This window comes from Rousettus aegyptiacus, unplaced genomic scaffold, assembly GCF_014176215.1.
Source record: "Rousettus aegyptiacus isolate mRouAeg1 unplaced genomic scaffold, mRouAeg1.p scaffold_m13_p_17, whole genome shotgun sequence".
Taxonomy (NCBI): domain Eukaryota; kingdom Metazoa; phylum Chordata; class Mammalia; order Chiroptera; family Pteropodidae; genus Rousettus; species Rousettus aegyptiacus.
The window spans coordinates 45,353,227-45,371,970 of record NW_023416292.1 but is presented as its reverse complement, the minus strand read 5'-3'; the positions used below and the strand labels follow the sequence as shown (position 1 = coordinate 45,371,970).

General features: G+C 37.2%; 1 pseudogene; it reads left to right on the top strand.

Annotated features, from left to right (window-relative positions):
- The first annotated feature begins 7,887 nt into the window (after positions 1-7,887).
- On the top strand, positions 7,888-18,744 carry LOC118612941 (annotated as a pseudogene).

Genomic DNA, 18,744 nt, shown 5'->3' with positions numbered 1-18,744 from the left:
AAGTGGGCATCCTTGTCTTGTTCCTGATCTTAAGGAAATACTTTTAGCCTTTCCCCATTGAGTATGATGTTAACTGTAGGTTTGTCATATACGGCGTTTATTATGTAGAGGTATGTCCCCTCTATTCCCACTTTGCTGAGAATTTTTATCATAAATGGATGCTGGATTTTTGTCGAATGCTTTATCTGCATCTATTGATATGATCACATGGTGTTTATCTTCTGATTTATTAATGTGGTGTATCTCATTAATTATTTGCAGATATTGCACTAACCTTGCATCCAAAGAGTAAATCCAATTTGATCATGGTGTATGTTATTTTTAATGTATTGCTGAGTTTGGATTGCTAATATTTTGTTGAGAATTTTTGCATCAATGTTCATAAGATATATTGGCCTATAGTTTTCTTTTTTTTCAATGACTTTATCTGGTTTTGGAATCAAGGTAATAGTGGCCTCCTAAAGGAGTTAGAGAGCCTTCCCTCTCTTGAATTTTTGGAATAGTTTGAAGAGAATAAGTGATAATTCTTCTTTGAATGTTTGGTTAAATTGACCTTTGAAGGCATCCGGTCAAGGCTTTTTTTTTTTTTGAAGGTTTTTGATTATTGATCCTATTTCATTGGTAGCAATGGGTCAGTTTTCTGTTTCTTCTTGACTTAGTCTTGTGAGATGACTTGTTTCTAAGAATGTGTCCATTTCTTCCAGATTGTCCAATTTGTTGGCGTATAATCACTCATAGTATTTTCTTATGAACCTTTGTTTTCCTGTGGAGTCCATAGTTATTTTTCCTCTTTCATTTTCCATTTTATTTATTTGAGTCCTCTCACTTTTTTCCTTGATGAGTCTGGCTAATAGTCTGTCAGTTTTGTTTATGCTTTCAAATAACCAGCTCTTGGTTTTATTAATCTTTTGTGTTGTTTTTCTAAACTCTGTTTCATATATTTCTTCTCTGATCTTTATTATTTTCTTCTTTCTATTCACTTTGGGTTTGTTTGCTGTTCTTTTTCTAGCTCTTCTAAGTGTAAGCTTGGATTATTTATTTGAACATTTTCTTGTTTCTTGAGTTAGGCCTGTATTGCTATGAATTTCCCTTAGGTTTCACTGTGTCCCATAAATTTTGAATTGCTGTGTTTTCATTTTCATTTGTATCTATATAACTTTTGATTTCTACTTGGATCTGATTAATAACCCATTCATTGTTTAGTAGCATGTTATTTAGCCTCCATATGTTTGTTTATTTTCTAGTTATTTTCTTATAGTTAATTTCTAGTTTCATACCATTATGAAATGATTTCAATCTTCTAAAATTTATTGACACTTGATTGTGTCCTAACATGTGGTCTAGAAAATGTTCCATGTGCTCTTGAGAAGAATGTATATTTGCTACTTTGGAGTAAAATGGTCTGAAACTATCTATTAAATCCATCTGATCTAATGTGTTTTTTGGGCCCATTGTTTCCTTGTTGATTCTTTGCCTGGAAGATCTGTCCATTGTTATCAATGTGGTGTTAAAGGCTCCTCCTATGAGTGTATTCCTGTTGACCTCTCCTTTTATGTCAGTCAATAATTGCTTCATGTATGTAGGTGCTCCTATGTTGGGTGTGTACATGTTTACTAGTGTTAATAATAATGTTCTTTTTTATGTCTCTTATTACAGCCTTTGCTTTAAAGTCTATTTTAGGTCATATAAGTATTGCTACTCTGGCTTTTTTTCATTTCCATTTGCGTGAAATATCTTTTTCCATTCCATCGCTTTTAGTCTGTGAGTGTCATTTGATCTGAAGTGTGTCTTTCATAGACAGCATATGCATTGGTCTTGTTTTCTTATCCATTTGGCTACCCTATGTCTTTTTATTGGAGCATTTAATTCATTTACACTTCAAGTGATTACCGATAGGTACATAGTTGCTGTCATTTTATTAGTCATATTTCTTTTTTTCTTTTTACCCCTCCTCTTTTTACAGAAGTCTCTTAACATTTCTTGTAATGCTGGCTTATTGGCGATGAATTCCTTAAGCTTTTCCTTGTCTGGGAAGCACTTTATCTCACCATCCATTTTAACTGAAAGCCTTGTAGTTGTTGATTTCTGTTTTTTATAACTTTGACTATTCCTGCTAGGCACTTCTGGCCTGCAAATTTTCCATTGAAAAAATTGCAGACATTCTTATGGGTATACCCTTGTGGATAACTAACTGCCTTTCTCTTGATGCTTTTAAGATACTCTCTTTTTCTTTGACCTTTGACATTTTCACTATGACATGTCTTGGTGCAGGTCTGTTGAATTCTTCTTGTTTGGGACTCTTTGTGCTTCCCGAACTTGTATTTCTAATTCCTTTACCAGGTAATAGAAGTTTTCTGTCATTATTTCTTCAAATAGATTCTCAGTCCCTCACTCTCTCTCTTCTCCTTTGGGTACTCCTATGATCCAGATTGTTTTATACATCATGTTGTCCCAGATGTCTCTTATACTATTCTTATTTTTAAAATTCTTTTTTCTTTTGGTTATATTGAGTGTATTCTGCTACCTTGTCTTCCAGTTCACTAGAAGATGGCCTAATGTGGAAGGTGGCACAATCTCCCTGATACCCTATGCCAGGGGCTCTAGACATGATCTTTGTATGGGTTGTGTTTAATTTTCTGTTGTTGTCAAGACTTTATTCTTTTTAGCACATCAGTGGCTGGAAAAAACACTCAGGTTGACTAATTGTGGGAGTTGGCTGCAGTCACAGGGTAAGAGTCACAGTGTGAGGGCTGACCCTACTGAGTAGGATTTATCCTGGTAGGCTTCTGTACTTGTTGCAACCACCCTTTGGTGTACCACTAATAGCACTAGTCAAGAGTTGATCTGTTGTGTCTGGTGCCACAACAGATATGTTGTATCTGGTGCCTCCAGATATGTTGGTTTTGTGGTCCTTCTGGAGGTGCTCCCCTATAGGCCAAAGTCAGCCACTGCTTTTGATTGCTCAGGGCTACTTGGTGGAAACTACAAAGCAATCCACAGATGGTTGTTGCCTATGTCAGATCTATAGGTAATTGCAAGAGACAACACTGTACGTAGTGGTCAGTTATCCCCCATCCTTGACCTGGGGCAGTTTAGCAGAGGGATCAGTGCTCCTCCAAGACTAACACTGTCTGTCAGTTGCCTTAAGTCTTGAAACTGGATGGGCCTCTAGGTAATATGCATGTTGAGAGGCACAGGGACCCCGGGAGTCTCCTGGGTCTGTTGAGTCAATTTCCCCCTGCCACTGTAGTATCACTGTATATGCCAGCGCGGTCTCTGTTGACTCCCTGTACAAGTTTCCAATCATAGCAAGATCAGCTTCTGGCCACCTTTGGCCTGATTTACCATCCCAAGGGCAGGGGCAGCCACCTATCAATGTGCGGCAGGCACATTTGTGTATTGGACGGGGCAGGAGCTCAGGGAGTCAAGGACCATCAGTCCAATACAGACCCATGCAATACCCTCAACAGATATTGCAGCTCGTACAGGCAGCAGAGGTCTGCCCACAACTATTTTCCTGGAAATGCCACTCACTCTGCGCTAGCCAAGGTCTGTTGCCTGAAGCAGACTGCACAATCTCAGAGCCAAACAGGTTACTAGAGGCTGCCCGTCAATGGGCTGCGGTACTTTGTGGTTTGGGGTGAAGTGAAATTCAGGGATACAAGGTCCATCCATCCAATACGGCCTCAGTTTTGTTGCAACTCCCTGTGCCTGGGCATTCCCGCTGTAGTTACAGATCACAGTGAGACCACCTGTAATTCCGTGGTAGTCCTACAGACCCTTGGACTCCTCTGATGCAATATTGCAACTTTTTGCAGGCAGCAGAGGTCTGGCCTGCCACTGATTTCCATGCAGTGCCCACCTTGTCCTAGCCAAAGTTTGTTGCCTGTGTGGATTGGGAAATCTAGCAGAAAACAGCAGGGCTGTGGCAGTTTACCTGTCAATGGGCCGCCTGGGGCAATTTGTGGTTAAAGTGGTGCAAGGTCTCAGGGGAAACAATGGCAGTCCGATCAATACATCCTCAGTCTTGCTGAGGATTACTTTGGTAACCATTGGTGTGTGCGCATAGAAGTCCCAGAGCACAGCAAGACCAGCTGATGTCTGGGACTGGCCCACAGATCCCTAAGATCCACCCAATTTCATGTTGGCAGCAGTGATCTGCCTGACCCTATCTTGGAAATAGGGCTCACAGCTCTGGCCACCAGCTGGTATGCTTAGCCCTGAATTGGTGAAGGGTGTGGCATCCATCCCACAAAAACATGCCCAGGAAATCTGCAGATAGGTGAGGCGGGTTGATCCTCCTCAAGCCAGGAGCTTCCTAATGGCTCTGTGGAAGGGAATCTGCACAGTCTAGCTGGTGAAGTCTGTAGATTGCCAGGTAAGGGGCTGGACCAAGGCACAATGTGGCTGCCCTTCCAGTCCTCATTCTAGCACCAGGTAATGCAGTACCTTTCTGAATATGAATCCCATGCAAGCCTCTGACCCACTGCCAGTGTCCCTGTTGAGTGTCTGAAGGTCAGAAAGCCTGTGTGTGGGTCCTTCAAAGGAGCATCTAGGGTTTTAGTCTCCTTCCATCTCACTCAGACCACCGGAATCTTCTCTGGATTTTACAGTCAAAGTTATTGGAATCTCCTCTTCTTGATCTGAGACCCTTGGCTGAGGAGCCTCCAAATGATACCAGGAACCTTCTCCTTCAAGAGAACCCCTCACTCTCTCTCTCAGTGATTCTCTATAACCTGTGAGTGTAGGTTCCAGCCCGATTCACGATTTTGCCCCTCCTACCTACTTTGATGTGGCCCTTTACATTATCAGACATAGGTGTTATGATCATTTGAACTCCAGGTGAGTCTCCATGTTGATTATTTTATAATTTGGTCATAATTTCAATGTGGATGTGGGAGGAGACTAACCCTGCTTTTACCTAGTTCGCCAACTTCCTCTCTTCAATGTTATAGCAAAAGTGGCCTAAGTGCATGTTTTTATGTCTTTAAGCTTATTTTCTGGAGTTTTTTCTCTTTCTTTCTGAGATAACCTTGTCCCTTTGGTTGTTCATGGTGGTTAATGGACCATTTTCTCCACCTGGGCATTAATAGAAGTAGTGTTGTTCTTTTTTCCCAGAAAGTGATCTATTATATAAAAGTCTCTCTTAGCCTATTGTTTAAGACTACGTTTTACTTTTGGTTTCTAGTAGGTGATGTCCTAAGTTGCTTTATATAAAGTCCTAATAATGCCTTTTTTATTTTCTTATACTATTTAATCACATTGCTACCCTCAGGCTCCGTCCCTGTCAGTTTTAGCAGCAGTTTTGGTAAATTTGCTAAGATTCCCCTGGGGCTCTGGGGTATTCGTCTTGGAAGATATGGGAAGAAGCACCGTTTAAGTTGAGCAATGGTGGCTGTGACTCAGCCTCTCATTTTTGCAACTGGTGCTAGTAATAATTGTTGCTTCTCTGTTATCCCCACTTCTCAGCCATCCCTACTTTCTCTCTTCTTCTGCCCTGATCCCTGGGCACTGCCACTGCAATGCAGCTCACAGCTCTCTCAGGTAGGACTATTCAGGGAACATAGTTCACCTTCTTCCCTCCCCCTCCTCCTGCAAGGAGTTGCAGCTGCAAGAGGTAGCTTCTTTACTTCTCCAAGCTACTGCCCGACCTCTGGGGTTCTGACCTGTGGTTGCCTTATTCGCCGATCCCACACTCAGATATGCTGGTGTGCAGTTTGGGTATTTTTGTTGAGTTTTAGATGTTCAGCTTATTGTTGTTACAAGGGAAAGGTCTGGGAATGTCTCTCATGTCCGCCATGTTCTGACCTGTTTTTATTTTTTATTGTGGTTATTATTTTATTTTTTATTATTTTTATTGTGTTGACATTAGTTAATAAAATTATATAGGTTTAAAGTGTAAAAGTCAAAAATAAATTACATATATATATTGCATCGTGTGTTCGACACTTAAATATAAATCAATTAAACATACCAATGAAAAGATATAGGGTATCTGAATGGATAAGAAAACAAAACCCTTGCATAGGCTCTCTACAGAGACCCACTCAGATAAAAAGCACACACGGACAAAAAATAAAAAGATAGAAAAGAAATTTCATTCAAATGGAACTGAAAAAAAAAACCTGGTTGTAGCAAGGTTTGTATTAAATAAAATAGACTTTAAACAAGATTGTAACAAGATAAAAGAATCCAGAATTCTACTTCTGTGTATTTACCTGAAAAAATTCAGAGCACTATTCAAAAGATATATGAAATTTCTGTGCTCACTGCAGTATTATTATAATAACCAAAATATGGAAGCGACCTAAGTGTCCATTAATGGACAAATGGATAAGAACATGTGGCACATACATACAATGGAATGTTACTTGGCCATATAAAAGAACAAAATCTTGCCGGTTTGTCGGGAGCCGTTTTGAGGCAGGATTAAACTGCCAGTAAAGCTGGGAGTTTTCAGAATTGGCAAACTGTGCAGTCTGCTGGCTCAGGAGGAGGTGCACCTGGCCTGGGGGGAGAGAAACTGAATGTCCTTTGACCATGGGAAAGAGTATGTTAAGATAGCTACAAAGTTTCCTGAGTAAATATCACCAATTAGTTACATACTTTGCTTCTCACTCGCTTTGTAGGGTATAAATATGCTGTGCTAAATAAACTTGGGGCTGCAGTGCTGACTGTTAGCCCTCCCTTTTTTTGGCTTCTAATTTTTCCCTTAGGCTTCAACCCCCCTCTTTTAGGTGCTGTTCGATCTCAGCCGGCTGGCTCCAGCAGACCCCCTGAAATTTTCTCAAGAGATTTGCAGCTCATACAGGCAGCAGTGATCTATCCACAACATTTCTTGAAATGTGCTCACTGTGCTAGCTAAGGTCTGTTGCCTGCTCTGACTCCACAACACCAGAGCCAATTGGGGTGCAGGAGGCTGTTCTGTCAATGGGCTACAGGCACTTTGTGGCTTGAGCGAAGCAGGATCTCAGGGAGAGAGGGCCGTCAGACCAATACAATCCCAGGTCTGCTGCAACTTCTGTGCCTGGGTGTTCTCGCTGTATTCACTGATCACAGTGAGACCAGCCTGCCATCAGGAGCGGTTCCACAGACCCCTGCACTCTCCAGATGCAATACTGCAACTCTTTCAGACAGAAAGTTCTACCTCCTGTGATCTGTATGCAGTGTTCACCCTGTGTCAGCCAAAGTTTATTGCCTTTGTGGATTGGGAGATCAGGGAGGGGAAGGGCAAGCTGTGGCAGTTCACAGTTAATGGGCCACTTGGAGGGAAATTGTGGATACAGTGTGGCAGAATCTCAGATAGACAATGGCAGTCAGATCAATATAGCCTCAGTCTTGCTGCAACTTTGGTAACCATCTGTGGGTTCCTTCAGAATTCCTAGATCACAACAAGACAAGCGGCTGTCTGGATCTGGCCCTAAGATCCTTGAGATCCACCCAAGTTTGTGTTGGCAGCAGTGATCTACCTGACCCTATCTCGGAAATGCGGTTCACAGCACGGGTGCCCACTAGGAATCCTTGGCTCTGAATCAGAGCAGGGCTTGGCAACCATCCAGGAACAAAATATCCAGGCATTCTCAGGTTTGTGTTGGGTGGGGCTGAACCCCTGTGGCCAGTGCTTCCTGATGACTCTTTGGGAGGGGTCTGTACAGTTAAAGTGGCAATGTCTGTAGATTTCCCCATGGGTGGCCAGACTAAGGCACAATGGTGGCTTTCTCCCAGCCCTCTCTCTGGCACCAGGTAATGCAGACTTTCTCAGAATGAATATCACATAAGCTTCTCACCACAGCCGATGTCCTAGGAGAGAGTCTACAGGTCAAAAAGCTTGTGCGCGGGTCCTTCAAAGGGGCTTCTAAGGTTTCAGTCTCCTTCCACCTCAACCAGATGACCAGACTCTCCTCTGATTTTTACAGTCAGAGTTATTGGGGTCTCCTCTTTCTGGGCTGGTACCCTGGGCTAGGGAGCCGCCAGATGAGACCAGACCCCTCTCTCCTTCAGGAGAGCCTCTGCAGCCTTGCTCTTCCTCCCGGTGATCCTCCACCACCCAGAGGTGAGGGTCCAGTCAGATTTGTGACTTTACCCCTCCTACTGGCTTCAGTGTGCCTCCTTTATATTGTCAGATATACGTGTTACAATCAGCTGGACTTCAGGTGATTCTCCACATTGGTTATTTTATAATTTGATTGTAATTTCAATGAGGACCTGGGAGAAGGCGAACCTTGCATGTACCTAGTCCGCCATCTTTCTCCCTTCTGTTTTTTTTTTTGACATATAAACAAAATCGATAAACCTTTAACTAGTCTCATTAAGAAAAAAGCAAGAGGACCCACATGGAAAATCAGAAATGAAAAAAGAAGTGTCAATTGACACCACAGAAGTACAAAGAATTATAAGAAAATACTAAAAGCAATTATATATCTATGAATTGGATAATCTGGGAAAAAAATGAATAAATGCTTAGGAACATAATCTTCCAAGACTGAATAAAGATGAAACATAAAAAAAAAAACAGACCGATTACTAGTAACAAAATCAAATCGGTATTTATAAAACTCTCAACAAATATAATCTTGGACAAGATAGCTCATGGGTAAATTTTACCAAACATTCAAAGAAGAATTAATATCTATACTTATTAAAGTAGTCCAAAAACTTCAAGTGGAGGGGTGGCTCCCAATCATCTACACAAGAGCATCATTACTCCAATTGCAAAACCAATGGTATTACCAAAAAAATTATAAATTGATATTCCTTGCGAAATAGGTGCAAAAATCCTTGACAAAATATTAGTAAACTGAATTCAGCAATGCATTAAGAAGATCATACACCATGATCAAATTGGATTTATTCCTAGAATGTAAGGCTGGTTCAATATTTGCAAATCAGCTAATATAATAAACTACATAAACAAAATGAAGGGTAACAATTATATAATATCAATAAAAGCAGAAAAATTTTTTGACAAAATCCATCATCTATTATGATAAAAATTTTTCAGCAAAGTGGAAATAGAGGGAACATACCTCAACATAATAAAGGCCATATGTGACAAACCTACAGCTAACATCATACTCAATGAGAAAGGCTAAAATAATTTTCCTTATGACCAGAAACAAGACAAGGATGTCCACTTTCACTACTTTTATTTAACATAGCGCTGGAAATTCTACTCACAAAAATGAGACAAGAAAAATTTTAAAAGATTCAGATTGGTAAGAAGTAAAACTGTCATAATTTGCAGAGGACATGATACAAAATATAGAGAAAACCAAAGGTATCAACAAAAAAATCTCATAATTGATAAATGAATTCAATAAATATCTGTATACAAAATTTGTATCCAGCATTTTTCATACACCAATAACAAACTATTAGAAGAGAAATTAAGAAAAAAAGTCCCATTTATAATTGTATCAAAAACAATACAATAACTAGGAATAAATTTAACTAAGGAGATAAAACTCCTGAAATCATCATAAGACATTGAAGAAAGAAATTGAACATGATACATTATATACATTAGTATATAAGCAGAAGCATATATTATGCTCTTGAATATGAAGAATTAACATCTTTTAAAATGTGAATACTACAGATTTTAATGCAATTACTATCGAAACACCAAGGGCACTCCTTACAAAAGTAGAACATACAATTTAAAAATCTCTATGGAACCACAAAAAAACCCTGCACAGTCACAGCAATCTAGAGAAAGAAGAATAAAGTTGAAAGAATCATGATACCTGATATCAAACTATAATACAAGGCCGTGGTAATCAAAACATCATGAACTGGCGTAAAAACAGATACTTAAATCAATGGAACAGATTAAAAAACACAGAAATAAATCCATACCTATTTGGTCACTTAAGCTATGTCAAAGGAATATACAATGTAGTAAAGACAGTCTATTCAATAAATGGTGTTGGAGAAACTGGACGGATATATGGGAAAAGAACTGAAGACCTGAAACCATAGAACTCCTAAAAGAAAACATAGGTAGTAAACTCTGACATTGTTCTTAGTAATATTTTTTTTTCTGATATGCTGCCTTGGGCAAAAAAAATCAATAAATAAGTAAGTAAGTAAGTAAGTAAGTAAATAAATAAATAAATAAATAAATAAAGTAAAGAAATCAGACTAAAACAAGCTAAAAAGTTTTTACACAGCCAAGGAAACCATTAACAAGATGAAAAGACAACCTACTTAATGGGAGAAAATATTCACCAAAGATATATGTGATAATGGTTAATATAAAAATTTATAAAGAGTTCATAATTCAAAATCACATTCCCCAACACATCTGATTATTCAATTAAAAATTAGCAGATTACCTAAATAGATATTTCTCCAAAAAGGAAATATAGATGACAAATAGACATAGGAAAATATGTTCAATCTCGTTAATCATCAGAGAAATGCAAATTAAACCACAATGAAATTTCCCTCATACCTGCCAGAATGGCTATTATCAATAAATTAATAAACAAGTGTTAGTTAAATGTGGAATAAATGGGACCTTCGTGTATTATTATAAATTGTTGCAGCCATCTTGGAAAACCAGTTGGAGATTCTTCAAAAAAGTAAAAACAGAACTACATTATAACCCAGTAATTATATTTTTGTGTATTTATTCAAAGAAATCCAAAACGCTAATTCGAAAAAGTGTCTCTGAAAATGGATTTCTTTTCATTTAGTCCAGAAAACCCCACACAATCATGCAATTCAAGAGGTTAAAATCTTAGTGTTTAAGACACTTGTGAAACTACCCAGGCCATCAAGAATACCTATAGGTGAAAAATCACTAAGTATCTGAAGGATGTTACTTTTCAGAAGCAATGTGTGCCATGTTGTTACAATGGCAGAGTTGGTCAGCATGTCCAGGCCAAACAGTGGGGCTAGACATAGGGTTGCTGGCCCAAAAAAAGTGCTAATTTTTTTCTGCATGTGTTTAAAAATGCAGAGAGTAATGCTGGAAATTAAGAATTTAGATACAGATTTTCTGGTCATTGAGCACATCCAGATGAACAAAGCTTTCAAGATGTGGCTCTGAACTTACAGAACTCATGGGTGGGTTAATTCCTACATGAGCTCTCCCTGCCAGATAGGAGAAGATCCTTACTGAAAAAGAGCAGATTGTTTCTAAAGGAGAGGAGGTTGCAAAGAAGAAAAAGATATCCCAGAAAAAAAACGAAGAAACAAAAGCTTATGGCCCAGGAGTAAATTCAGCATCAATAAAAGAGGGTCAAATACATGATGATAGAAAGAAATTTAGCTTTGGGTGATGAATACACAATGCAATATGTGTATAACATATTATTGAATTGTACACTTGAAATCTATATCATTTTATAAACCAGTGTCACTACAATAAATTTAATTTAAAAACAAGAAACATAGTACATATAGAGTAGAATATTACTCAGCAATAAAAAATGAATTCTTACAACTATGAAAATATAAATGGACCTAGAGGGAATAATGCTAAGTAAAATAAGTCAGAGAGAGAAAGACAAATGCCAATGTCATATTATTGCACTTATATGTGGAATTAAAAAAAAAAACAGAACAAAATAAGCCCAAAACAAATAAAACAGAAACATAGATACTGAGAACAAACATATGGTTATTAGATTGAAGAGGGGTTGGCGGGCTGAGTGAAAAAGTTTCAAAGATTTAGAAGTAGAAGTTGATAGTTACAAAATAGTTATGGGAATATAAAGTACAACATAGGGAATATAGTCAATAATATTGTAATAACTATATATAGTGCCAGCTAGATACTAGACAATGAAATCACTTTATAATTATATAACCGTCTAATATTCTATGCCTGAAATTAACGTAAAGTAATATTGAATGATAACTATTATTTAAAAAATTTTTTAAAGGAAAGAAAAAAAGATAAAAATATTTACTCATTCAGCAAATACGTGTTAACCTCAGATCATGTCCTAAATATGGAGTTAAAAATTTATCAAAACAGGAAGAAAACATTCTCTATGTAAATGAGAGACACGTAAAATAAAAAATCATATATACATATATAGTTTTGATACATGTTAAGGAGAAAAAGTAAACTATAGATGAAGATTTTTTTCAGAGATTTTCCTCTGAGTCAAGACTCAGCATAACAATGTAATGCAAGTCTCTAAATTGAGCCATATGATCATTTTTATCTTGAAATTCTCAGTTATTTAAACTAATAGATTTTCTTTCATTATGCTAGATTGTACTATGCTTATTTCACTTGACATACCACCGTCCTTTTTTTATAATGTTCTTAAGGTTTCTTCTTTTCTCTTTCCATTTCTATTTTTTTATCATTTATATGCAGAGTATGTTTTGTGTATTGGTCTGGGTTTTTCTTAGAAACAGAACTTATAGAATATATACAATACACAATATATATCTATTTATCATAAGAAATTGGTTTATGTGATTACTGAGTTTAAGAAATCCCAAGATCACCAGTTGAAGAACAAGGAGAACAAGTTGGAGAACTAGGAGACCCAATGGTATTGTTCAGTCCAGGTCCAAATGTCTGAGAATCAGAAAAGTTAATGGTATAAATTTAAGTCCAAGTCCAAATCCAAAAGCAAGAGAAGACCAATATCCTAGCTTGAAGACAGCCAAGAAGTGAAAGAGGTAGGGTGGAGGAAGAGAGAGAAAGAGAGAGGGCTCTCACTCAGCCTTTTTGTTCTATTTAGGTCTTTCGTGGATTGGATGAGGTCTACCCCCATTGGAGGAAGATCAATCTTTTTTTTTTTAGTCTATTGATTTGTATGTTAATCTTATCAAGAAACATCCTCACAGACACACTCAGAATAATATATGACCCAATATTTGGCTACCTCATGGCCCAGTCAAGCTGAGACATAAAATTAACCATCATCTTTTGTTAGTTTTTATATTGTACAATAATATTGAAGCTTGAGCAGCCTGTAACAACTGCTTTAATTAAATCAAATACACAGATTTCTTTTTCAGTCCAGAAATATTTTCGATATTATGCATTAGAAATTTTATTTTAATTTTAATTTTTTGAGATTTCATATTCTTAGATTTTGAACTCCATATTTGATATATGTTATCTTTTATTTCTTCACCTAATGTCTCTTTCCTTTACTTCAATACAATGCAATACACACACACACACATTTCACTCTCTTACTCACTCTGGGGTAGAGAGGGGAGTAGTGAAAAAAAAGATTCTTGACAGTTTTTGTCTCATAGAATTCTAAAGAACGTAAATATAGAAATTAGAAATGATTTTCTATAGTGTTGTGGCGCATTCACATCCAAGACCTATGGAGCCAATTGAGATTAATTATGAGCCTTTATTAGCCAGCCGATGACGGACTCTCTCCACTACACAAGGTCAGAGAATCAGCCTCGAGCTTCCAGAGGAGGTAGCTTATAAAGCCTAAAGCCACATCAGGCAAGCAAGTTTACAGAAGCAGAAGTTAGCCATTAGTATATCTTTGCACAGGACGTCTCCTAGAACTACATCCTGGCTAAACATTAAACAGGCAAGCAGATTATAGAAGCAGAAGTTGGCTGTTATTGTCTGGTACAAAGATATATTGTTTCTGGGGGACTCTTAAATCTTATAGCAAACAGGGCCTGGGAGACAGTTCTGTTATCTGCATCCTGGTGGTGATTTTTCCCCCCTTGGAAGCCGACACTTGAAGATATCACTCCCTGTCTTGTCTTTATGACTAGCTTACTGGAGAATTTTACACTTTTACAATAGCAATTGCTAGAAAATATAATTGAAGTTTATGTTTTGTATTGTGCATATGGCATACTTGTGAATGTTGACTGGTTACTCTGAGAAAGCCAATTTTATAGTGTGGTTCTGGTAGTTTGGGGATGAAGTCAATGGAGGTGGTATGCAGTATTTACAGACAAAACTTTCCTAGAGACAAAGGGTCTCAATTTGAGTTTTGTTAGTATACTTTTCTCTGAATATGGAATTAAAAGATACCCAGAGCTATTTCTTTGTTTTCACAAATGAACCATATTGGGATACTGAAATATGTTTCATACTATATTTACTGAAAACCTGAGTTTAAACTCTAATAAAAAGGAATGACTATTTTCCTTCCTGAAAAATTTCTTTAAGTGCATGAGAATGAGGTAAGAGCTAGCTTCTGAGTTCACAATTATCAATAAATGATTCTAGAAATATGACTGATTACAATAATTTTTAGATTTATTTGAAGAGGTATTTTCAGAGCTATGCAGTACCAAGGCTGAGGACTTGGCTAACACCCTATGGAGAAACGTTTGTTTAGGAAGATACCCTGAGCGAACCAAAGGTCTAAGAAACCCAGGAATTCAGCAGCTATTAAGACTGTTGTACACATATGGAAATTGCTGAAAGCAGTAGTAGCTTCTGTCAGATCTTTGTTGGTAGCCTCTGAAAATGATAGAAATTAAAAGAAACAAACTGAGTCAGGAATCATCTCATTTGTGAGTTTCTGCTGCACTGAGGGAACTGCTAACAGAAACATCTCTGCTGGAAGCCACTGATCTGTAGCAAACAGAGTCAGTTGGAAGAAGACCTCATTGTGAGGGTGTTTTCAATCTTTTTTTTGACATCGTTTTGTGAGTTATTCATTACTCGGAGGGAGGGGAGAGTCAGTGGGCTTTTTCATATCTCACCCAGGAGGAAGAATAACAATTTCCAGAAAACTTCGAGGTTTAGAAACTGTGTTGGCTGAACTAACAAAAGAAAGCTTTACATTTAACCTCTTCTCAAATACTGGATAGGAAAACAGTGGATACAAATGTAGAACAGGCACATAATCAGTTTTTCTTCAATGCTACAGCCCCTCTTATTTGTCTTGGACCAGACCATCAGAGAATTTCAGAAAAGATCGAGGATTATTAGAGACTACCCAAGCTGTCTAGAATGTTATCCACAAGGTTTTAACCCTATTCTTTACCCTTAAGGCAGACACTTGAATGGAGATCTTTTCACCTCTAGGAATCTAAAAAAAAGTAGAGCATCATTTCTGTTACCTACACCTAAAAACTCCACAACTTTCTTTGTCCTCAAATCTGCTCTTTGCCACAGTTCTTCAAGGTGCCCATCTCTCATGTTACACTCCTATGCACCTCTCCTTAGTGCAGAAAATACATCTTCATGATTCAGATGAACCTAAAGTAAAAGAAAAATCTTTGTTTCTTTTTTTGCAATGATTAAGCAAGTCTTTGTCTTGGTGAAGCCCAAAGGAAAAAAGGGCTTCTCCCTCAAATAAAAGATCTCGGAAAAGAAAGCTTTGCATTATCCCCTGTGGTATTGGTTTTCCACATTCATTTCTTTATTGTTTATTAAATTTATTGGGGCAACATTAATAGAATTATATAGGTTTCAAGTAACATTTCGATGATACATTGTATGTATATTGCACTGTATTCACCACCCAAAGTCAAATTTCCTTCCATCACTGTATTTATGACCACCTTTGTCCTTATCTATCACTTTTCTTTTCTTAATTTCCAATGACCTTCAGTTTCTAATTAGCTACCAAGCAACCTGGGATTAATTGCTGACTAATTGTCAATGCCAGTTTTTTTTTTCCGTTCCCTTTTTTTCCTATTGGGCCTATGAGATTTAGGGTCAATGGTGTGTTCTTCAATCTCTTTACTCATTGAGAGAAGAATTGGAACTGTGCCAAAAATAATGTTACTATAATGGCTCCTTTGAGTTTTGAAAATTATAAATATAAACCGGCATATTGAAACCATAACTAATAAGAGACAAAAGTTTTTCAGTGATGCTTTGGGGGATACTCAGAATGCTCAGCAGAGGAAACAGGAATACATAGTTTGGGACATTGAGATGTCAGTAGTAAAAAGAAATAGAATAGGAATGATTGTAGTTATATTAATTTTTGAGTCTCATTGATTAAAGGATTTTTGGATTTCATTTTTGGGTTATATTATATGAGAAATTGAGTGAAGATAGTGTTTAGATGTACTAATAGAGAAGTGTCAGTCACCAATGATAATTTTTGAAATGTTCTAATTATCCTATGAGCTTTAGTCTATCTAGTTAGTGGTGGTGAAAGGAGAGCATGTGAGGAGAGAAAGACACAAAAATAAATGGTAGCTTGAAAAAATGGAGAATAGTGCAACGTTTAATAGGAAATACAATTCAATGGGTATCACCAACTGAACTGTAATAAGCACAGGGATGGCTTCAAGCAAATGACAAAGACTTTTCCCCCGCCCCAGAACTCATGGGACTGACTCCCTCTATAGACCATTTCTGAAAGACTAATTACTTTAGGAAGTCTTCCATGTATAACTGAGAAAGGGCAGATACTTAAAACTTTTTGTCAAGAATGTGATTTGACATTTAGTTTATTCAACTTCCATTCTTGAACGTTACATTAAACTATTCTCCGGTGACAATGGTATATTTAAAAAGTCTAATAAACAATGGGGGACTAAAAAAACTGAGTGCGTACCTGAGATGCCTTTCTTTAGACTTCACCATCCTAACATTCTGTGGACAAATTATCTATTGCATAAGTCTCAAAGATAGAAAATGAAGAGGTAAATAAATAACATTCCCCAGGGAAGATCTTGGTGGTGTTTGTTCTACCAGACACTAATTGATATGTAAAGCATTGCGAAGAGCCAGAGTAATAATAATAATAATAATAATAATAATAATAATAATAATAAATAAAGCAATAGCAGGGCATTCATAACTTTCAACTCCCCTTTATCAAGTCCATCAAATACATTGTATAATTAGGTGAAAGGGTGAGCTAAAGTCAACAATATTATTGTCACAAACATATGCACAAATAGAAGTTTGGTCCAAATGTTGGTCCAGTCACTCTGTGAAAATAGGGTTTTAAAATAAAAAAAAAATAAAACCTTAGACAGAGATATGCTTAAAATACGTTTCCTGAAAATTAATATATGTGCAAAAGCAGACTTTTATTAAAAGCTTATAATGTATAATGCTCTGTTAAATGCTTTAATTTTCATAAGACACTTGGGAGATGAAAAGAACTGAGGCATAGAGGATTACATAGATAATAGGTGACAGAGCTAGGGTTACACAGAAAGTTTTCATATATATTCATTAATTGCTATTCAAAGAAGTCAGTGTGAAAAAATTATCTAGACTAATACCTCTTAATCTCCTCCCCCCTTTACCATCTCCTCTAGCTTCCACTCTGACAACCATCAAAATGCTTTCTGGATTTTTGAGCTTATTTCTATTCTTTGTTTATCTTGTTTTCTAGATTCCACATATGGCATTTATATTTCTCTGTTTTACTCCACTCAGCACAATATGCTCTAAGTCCACCCAATAGTTGTGGAGATATAGAGTATAGCATGGGAAATAGAGTCAGCAGTATTGTAATAATTATGTGTAGTGTCATATGGGTACTGGATTTATCAGGGTCATCACTTCACAAGTTTTATAAATGTCTAATCACTGTGTTGTACACCTGAAATTAATATAATATTGTATGTGAACTATAATTAAGAAAATAAAAATATAAAAAATTTTAAAACTGCAAAAACATTACCTGAACTTAAAAACTATAAGAGATGCAAAAATGTCACTGAAAACAGATATAATAGAAGTTTTTGAAACAATTCCATAAATTGATATGATCAATAGAGCACTTCCTACTGGTATTAGTTTTTCCATCTTCTCCTATTTATTGTTCCTCAATCCATAGTGGGACTGACTATGCATCCTTTAGAGTAAGCAATCTATTTCTTCATTCCTATTTTCTGTAGGTCAATCTCAGGGATCTAGTCAACCAAGCTAATTTTTCTGTGACAGAGTTCCTGCCACTGGGATTCTCCAAGTTTGGAGCAATCCAGACCATTTTCTTTGCTATTTTTCTCTGCTTATATCTGATTATACTGAGTGGGAACATCACTATTGTCACTGTCATCTACCTAAATAGTAGCCTCCAATACCTACTTCTTCCTAGGGATACTGTCCACTTCTGAGATATGCTACACTTTCATCATCCTGCCCAAGATGCTCATCAATCTGTTGTCTCTGCTTAGAACAATCTCATGTATTAACTGTGCCATTTTTATGTTCTCCTTCCTTGGTTTTTCTGTCACTAATTGTATGCTATTGGGGTCATGGGTTATTACTACTATGTGGCCATTTGTCATCTACTTCAGTATCCTATCCTTATGAGCTGGCAGGTATGTGGTCAACTGGCAGCCGCTTGTGCTATGGTTCATTTTATTTTCTTATTAATGGGCTCCCTCTTAGTCTTTGAACTCTCTTTCTGTGGCCCAAAGAAGATCAACCACTATTTCTGTAACATCCCACCAGTTATCCAGCTTGCCTGTACTGATACCTACATCAGTGAACTGGCCAACTTCATTTGTAGAATTGCAGTACTCATAGTTCCTCTGATTTTCATTTGTACCTTTAAAACCTTTATTGTTCAACTATCCTGAGGATCCCATCAGCTGAAGGCAAGCGGAAAGCCTTCTCCACATGTGCCTTCTATCTAACTATAGTCGTTGTCCATAATGGCTGTGCCTCCTTTTTGCTTCCTGTGACCATCAGGCAAATAAAGCCATCTAGCAAGGATAAGCTGATGACAGTGACTTACAGTTGTGACTCAATTATTAAATCCCATGGTATATTACCTTGGAAACAGAGATGTTCAGATGCTCATTAGAAAAGTGATTGGCAGTGGAGGATTTTATTCTAAGGCTCTATAA